This window comes from Octodon degus, unplaced genomic scaffold (genome assembly GCF_000260255.1).
Source record: "Octodon degus isolate 3935 unplaced genomic scaffold, OctDeg1.0 scaffold00041, whole genome shotgun sequence".
NCBI classification, from domain to species: Eukaryota; Metazoa; Chordata; class Mammalia; order Rodentia; family Octodontidae; genus Octodon; species Octodon degus.
This window is the reverse complement of record NW_004524617.1, coordinates 3,300,406-3,308,326: the sequence shown is the minus strand read 5'-3', so window position 1 is coordinate 3,308,326 and position 7,921 is coordinate 3,300,406.

The following is a 7,921-nucleotide window of genomic DNA, read 5'->3' as shown; positions in this document are numbered from 1 at the left end:
TATGCACTGATATAATATAGTGGTTGCTGGATTGTGTCAACTTTAGAAGCTTGACTAAATGGGCTCAGCAATGCTTTGGGTGAGAGTGTAGAGGAGCCACCCCCAGGTGAGTCATCACCTGGCTGGTATGAAAGGGACATACGGAAGGGCAACGGGCTTCCATGCTTCAGAGAAGTTCCAGTCTTTGCCTTCAACATGGATGTCATCTCCTGGCTTCCAGCACTCTTTAGCTTCTGCCTTGGATCCTTCAGCCTTCCAGCACAGACCTGTCGTCCTTCTGTCAAGGACCCATCGGTCTCCTGCTACGGACTTGCATGGAACACTGCAGTGAGCCCCAGCCCTTGGACGGAATCCTTCAGTCCCCAGTGTGCAGACGCCCGCTGCATACTTCTTCATCCGATACTGGCTGACCATCCTAAGCCTATCTTGTCATTTCTTATGCATTTTCATATCATGTATGTTATCTGTTTCTCTAGTAAAGCCCTGACTGATAAGATAAAAAAAAATAATAAGTGCTTGCCTGTCAAGTGCAAGGTCCTGAATTCAATCCCTGTTACCACCAAAATCACATCTTTTAATAGTACTTTATAATTGTCTGAAGCAGAAATTAAGTTTAACTGTTTAAGATGCTCAATTAAGAATGGAGGCTAGGGGGCTTGCAGGTTAGCTCAGTTGTTTAATCACCTGCTCTGGCAAAACTAGTTAGGCTCAGGGAACTGCGATTCAATGCCCAGCTCCACCTGCCTTTGCAGACCAGCCCTTAGGCAGCCTGAACCAACCAAAAAAAAAAGTCCTTCTCATCTTTTAGAGCCAGGCATATAGCTCAGCAGATTAAAGCACCTGCAAGCAGGCACAGGGGCCAGTGGGTTTGATCCCCTGGCCTGCCTTTCCAGCTCTGCCCCAGAACACGCTGAGAAGGCAATTGAGACCGGGTGTGGTGGCCCGTGCCTGTAATCCCAGCAAGTGGGAGGCTGTAAACAGGAGGATCACTATGAATCCAATCTAGTAGTGAGACCCTGAATACCCTGTAGACCCGTCTCTAAAAAATAATAATAAAAAAAGAATGGAGACTACATTGACATTAGCAATGTTGGGCCACTCCTTTATACGTATTACTTTATAATAACAGAAGTTCCTATCAGAACACTACAATAGAAGTTGTAGCTAGAGCAACCAGGAAAGAGAAAGACAATAATTGGAAAAGACAAGATCAAATTGTCACTGTTTGCAGATTACATGGTCATATATGTAAAACCTCAAAGACTTCCAAAAAAAACTATTACAGCTTGTAAACATTTGGCAAAATTGTGGGACATAAAATCAACATACGATTATCAACAGTGTTGTTAAATATAAATAGAAAATTATCTGAAAAAGATATCAAGAAAGCAGCTCCATTTACAATAGCTGCAAAAAACATAGTAAAGTATCTATGAATAGATTTAACCAAAGAAGTAAATGATCTCTGTAATGGAAACTACAAAAGAAATTGAAGGGGACACAAAGAAATGGAAAGATATCTTTTGCTCATGCATGGACTCGGTGATCAATTCTGTTAAAATACCCATACTGCTCCAAACATCTACATATTCACAGGAATCCTCACCAAAATATCAATGGCTTTCTTCACAAATTATAAAAAAAAATTCAAATGGAACCACACAAAAATTCCAAATAACCAAAACCTTGAGCACATATTAAAAAAAAACTGATACCAAAAATATATATACACATACATGCATACTGCAAAGAAGTAGTAATGAGAAAGGCATGATAAGGGCATAAAAATAGAGACAGACCACAGAGTTATGGAGCCAAGAAATAATCTCATACATCTACAATTGTGATTCTTAAAAAAGGCTTGAAAAACACATGTTGTATATATTTTAAAAATCTACGTTTTTTTTTAACCATTCATTGGTTGATGGGCATTTAGGCAATTTCCAAGAGTTTGCTATTACAAACTATGCTGCTATAACCATGAGCATGCATTTATTACCGAGGTTTGACACTTTTAATTCTTTTGGGAAGATACCAAAAAGGGAAATATCTGGGTCAAGTGGGACCTCTAAGTACTACTCAGCCATAAATAAAGATAAATGTGAGACATTTCTAGGTAAATGGATGCACTTTTAGACCATACTTGTAAGTGAATTAAAGCAGACACACATGTGTAAATGCTACATTGTTTCAATAGTGGGAGAAACTGAAAGTGTAAATAAGGACCAATATGGTGTCAAATAGGAAAAAATGGTTCAAATGGGAAGGGGAAGTAGGAGAGAGGAGGGGGAAATGAAAAATGGGAAAAGAAAACATGAGAAAAGAAATAGAAAACAGAAATAAAGGTTTTTGTAAATAAGGAGGAGAAGAGGGGCTGAAGGGAACTGAAGGGAAATGGGAAAGAAAGAGAATTCAAGATATATCATGTACAGGTACAAATTCTCTGTAATGAATATATCATTATGTATATTTAAATTGTACCAAAAATACTAATAAAAAAGAAAAATACACATTGATGAAAAGGCAGCCTGTTCAATAAATGGTTCTAGGAAACCTAGATGTTCATATGTAGAGGACTAAATCTTCACCCCTGTCTTCTCCATAAACAAAAACTAATTCAAAATGGATCAAAGACCTAAATGTAATACTGGAAACTATGAAACTATTAGAACAAAATGTAGGGGAAACATTTTGAGACATGGCTACAAGCAAGGATCTGACAATTATTGTTTGGATCGAGAAGCACAGGTAAGCACAACTAGACAACTTAGATTATATCAAACTAGAAAGCTTCTTTGTGCCAAAGGACAAAAATAAACAGAGTAAGGCAAAAATCTACTGAAGAGAAAATATTAGCGATTTATTTACCTGATAGAGTGTTCACATAAGAGTATATAAGGAATTCCAAAAACTCAATAGCCAAAAAAGTACCAAATAACTCAATTTCAAAATAGCCAGTAGACTTTAAAATAGAAATGCAAATGGCCAACACATATATTAAAAAGGGCTCAATATCACCAGTGATCAGGGAAATGCAAACTAAAACCACAGTGAGCTATCATTCATCTCCATACAGATTGGTATTACCAAAAAGACAAAATAGCTTGTGAAGCTATGGAGATACAGAAACCCTCGCACAGTGAGTAGGAATGTAAATTAGGACAAATTTGTGGAAAGTGTTATGAAGGTTCCTCAAAAAAGTGAAAATACAATTAGAATATGGTCCAGTGACCCCAGCACTGAGTATATATCCAATGGAATTTAAATCAGTATGTTGAAAAGGTATTTGCATGCCCATGATTATTATAATACTATTCATAACAGCCAATAAATGAAAACAAAAGTCTGTACCAACCAATTAATGGATACAGAAAATGCTGTATATAGACACAACGGATTGTTAACCATCCAGAAGACAAGCTTATTGTTATTATCAGACAACTTAGGCTGTTAAGCTTAACCTCACTATCTGTCTGCATATCAAACATCTTAGGCATAATAAGGAACAGGTATTTTTCATCAAGTATTGATATGTTGAACTTTAAGTCCCTACAGAGTATGATAAAAATCATTTAAAAATTAGAATATATTTTAATAATAGGCATAAAGAATTATATACTTCTCGTGTTTGCACATAAGTCCAAAAATCTCACCATATACAACCTTGAAGCAGGACAGTCCCACAATATTCCTTTTCCTGTCTCTTGCTTTCTTTCACCACCCCCTTCTTCTTGAACATCCACCTACCCGAGAGACATCATAGCAGCAACTGTCATGTCATGACAAGCAGCCCATATTCAGAATATCAGAATGAAAGGCACTCCAAGCATGAAACTACTATTACAAATTACCATCTGCAGTGACACAATGGACCATAAATAAGGATAAAATCCCATCATAGGCAACAAAATGACTGGAAAATCAGATGCAGAAAGACAAATAATATGTGAGTTCATGCATACATGGAATCTAAAACAGTTCCTCTTATAGAAGTTGAGCGCAAAATGGTTACTAGAGGCCAGGGAGAGTAGAGGGGAAAGATATTTGGGGAAGGATGTTTAACTCTAATTAAGTTATTGTACTGTTGATAAACTGTGTCAACTTGAGAAGTTTACAAGTTTAAGTGACTCAGCAGGGAGCCAAGGTTCTTACATTGTAAACATCCACATCCTGTGCAAGAGGAGGGCAGGGACATTGTGTGAGTTCTACGTGCCCACCCCAGGGTAGCCTGCTTATAATATAAGGAAAGGAGAGAGGCCGTTGTTGGTGCTCCCCTGTTTGCTCTTTGCTGTTTTCTGCCGCCATGCCACCATGCTGCCCTCTGCCATGTGCCGCTCTGCCTTAGAGCCAGCCAAGTATGGACTGAAACCTTCACAAACTCTGAGCTAAATAAACCTTTTCCTTCCTTAATTTTGGTGTCCCAGCAACAAGAGAAGGATAACTTAGACAGTTATCATTAGATAAGAGAATTAAGTGTTTTATTGTACAGTAGGTTGACTATCAATAACAGTATTTTATATTTAAACATAAAACAAAAAAAGGATTTGAAGTGCTTTTTACCATAAATAAGCAATAAGTGTTTCAGGAGATAGATATATTGAACTTGGTTTGAAGAATATATAATTTATATATGTATTAAAATATAGGGCTGGGGAGATAGCTCAGCAGCTTAAGCACCTGCCTGGCAAGTGCAAGGTCCTGAGTTTGATCCCTGGTACCAAAATAAATAAATAAATAAATTAATTAATTAAATGTAATAGTTTGCCTCACTAATATTCATGATTTTTACATTCATAACCAGCACAGAACATAAAGCTTTTATGATGCAGAGAAATTCTCTAACATTATGCTGTAAGGGGATAACCAATATGAATACCTTAGGTGAGTCTTTAATATCTCAGTCCTATTTGTTATCCAACTTCCTTTTATTCATTTTTTTGTCCATCACACACTGCAGATAATGTCAGTTGTTCATACCATCTTCATTAACATGATATATTTACCAAATTATCATGGCTCACTTATAAACATCACTTTGGAAGCCTAGATAAATTAAGTCCATTCAATCTCTGTGCAAGTAACATTTTCAAAGACAAAATGAAAAAAAAATCCATCCATTCAGTGTAAGACACAATAAAAACGCTGTGAAAACTGGGTGTAAAGTGAAACCAAGGAAGTTTGTACTTTTTTGTTATTATCCTTCAAAAATGGAAAAGGAAATAGAAAAAAGCAAGAACCTTAATTTCTAAGACCAGTTTGGGAAACTGTAATTACATTAACAACATCCAACAGTGTTACCAACACTGAGCAATTCCTCTCATCTCCACACAGCAGTCTACTCAGAAAATCACACCTCCTAGCTCATGGGATTTGTGACACTTAGTAATGCATGTGTAATTGGGTAAAAATAGTCACTGCTGCAACTTTCATTTTTCATTGCTTCTGCATTTCTTTAAGGGAAAAATCCTCATGGATATCCTCTTGCTACTTCCAGAGCCCTACAGCCAGGGCTCTTTGAAGGAGAATAAAACATGAATTTATTCAATTTTAGTTTCTCAAGAGCTGCCATTCTCATTATTGGAAGAAGTGGTACCAGCATATTGTAGTCAGGGTTTGCAAGAGAACAGGTTTAATACAGGACACATAATTCACAGGGTTATTTTATAATATTTATTCCAAAGCACCAGACACCTAAAAAATCCAGCTGAGGGCCTGGGTCCCATGGCAATGTCCTTCACAAGTCCAGTTGAAGACCTAGAGCCCATGGCAATGTCCTCCACACATCCATCTGGAGGCCTCAACAATGTCTCATGCAAATCTACATCAAGAATCTGCCAAAAGGGAAGTCCCAAAGGTCAGTGGTGGAAGATAGAAAGTCTGAACCAGCAGTGTGAAGGATCTCTGCCACCAGGCTGAGGGATTTGCCATGGAGCCAGGAAGTGACAATCAAGGTAAGGGCCAGAGCTCCCTCAAGGAGAACAGCTGCCATCCTTAGTGACAGTGAGGACGTGAGCTCCTCTGACAATGAGAACAGTTGAGTTTATACCAGGAAAACCAGCACAACAAGCTTGTCTTGCAACAGCATGCCATCTTTCCTTCCAGTTCTCCCTGTATGCTGTTGGCAACAATCCTCAGGGGGGTCTTCCACAGCCAAAACAGTGATGCCTCAATTTGACCATTAGTTATTCCACTACACAGCACATCCTTGAAAGCTCTTCTACCCTTTCAAAGCCAAGGGAGATGCTGGAAGAACCCCAGTCAATTTTTTTTTTCAGAACTGGGGATTGAACTCAGGCCCTTGCGCTTGCCAGGGCCCAGTCACTCTTGACCAGATCACTGTGGCTGTCCTTATGCTCACTTCTTGCCCTTGTTGACTCAACTTTGTGGGGCACTGCTCCAGTTAGAATGCTTGAAGCTTCAAAGCTCAGGGAGCAGATAAGGTCACCTCTGGCCAGCTTTGAGGACATGACTCTGCTACCTAGCACAGACTTAGCAGTAAACAGGTATACATGTGCTAGTTCAGTCAATATGGAAGATAGTAAATATGAGATAACTACTTGTATGATAGTTAAATAATAAAAACACAGGCTAATCTCTTACTGCTGCCTGCCTTTTGAACTGATATCTACCTCCACATGTATTCATTTTCCCTGGGGAGCTCACCTGCCAAAGTACCTCTTCAGGTCTCTAGCCATGACAACTGGCATAGCCAGCAGGACAGCAAGATGGGTCCCTCTCCAGTGGCTGTGGAAATAGTACTAGATGGTAAGCAAGAGCCCCAAGAGAATGCTGACATGCCCCTCCAGCCTTGCCTTGGGTCATCTATAGCCACAACTTTGGCAGCTTGGAAGGCTCTGGAGGACTGGGACACAGTTATGTATTGTGTCTAGATGTCCCCTAAAAGCCCCATGCAGTCAGGGGGAGCAGGCTTCTAGAGTTTGTGATCAATTCATGGTACAATGCTAGGATTATGGGTGTGAGCGCTACATTCACATTGGGGTAGGTAGCCTGCAAACAATATAAGGGAGGGAAAGAGGTTTGCTCTCTTCTCCTCCATTTTGCCCCCCTTTTGCTCTTGTTGCTTTCTCTTTCATTGCCATGAATTCTTACTCCTTTGCATGCCACCCTGCCTTGGAGCCATCTGATTGTGGACTGAAACTTCTACTAACTGCAAGTTTCATAAGCCTTTCCTTCCTTAATTCTGGGCATTGGGTATTTTATCTCAGCACTGAGAGAAAAGTAATGAAGACAGACACAGTCCATCCAGAAATGGGGGATGTTTTGAGATTCTTGGAAGTGCTAGATACACAGAACCCTCCCTTCCACCATGAGTCAACTGGGCAACTTGCTTGACTTTTCTTTATCCCTTTTTGCCACATGGGGCAAGAAGAAGAAGCCCTCATCTGTCAAGCAGGGAAGTGGCAATGGATTGAGGAGGCCCTGGAATAGTGGCTGGCTGCCACACATATCCTGTTGAGAAGCCCAGATGGCAAAGCCTCCTCCCACAGCATCTCCTGAACCTTAAGTCCCTATCTCCATGAGGAGTCCTGCAAGGTTCCCTTACTTTTGTAGGTAAGTCCTGGCATTTTCCAGAAAGTGGAAATAGAGGAAGCCCTAGCCTGGGGATGAGGGCTAGGAGGCCCACCCATCTCTATCTGACATAGAACCTACATGACCTACACAGTCATGGAGCTGTAGGAGCTGGCAAAACAATACAAACAAAAAGTGGATGAAATAGTGCCTGCATGGCTGCAGCAGCTGTGGGATGGCAGGCTCCATAACCCAGAGTTAAGTCCATAGGAAATGCCCCAGATAGCCAGGATATCCAGCACCCCCTCCATGCATCCCATTCTGCAGGATGTGCAGAGAACAGCAGGTAACCAGACTGGGATAAATTGGTCAATGGCAGCAGCCCCCCTGG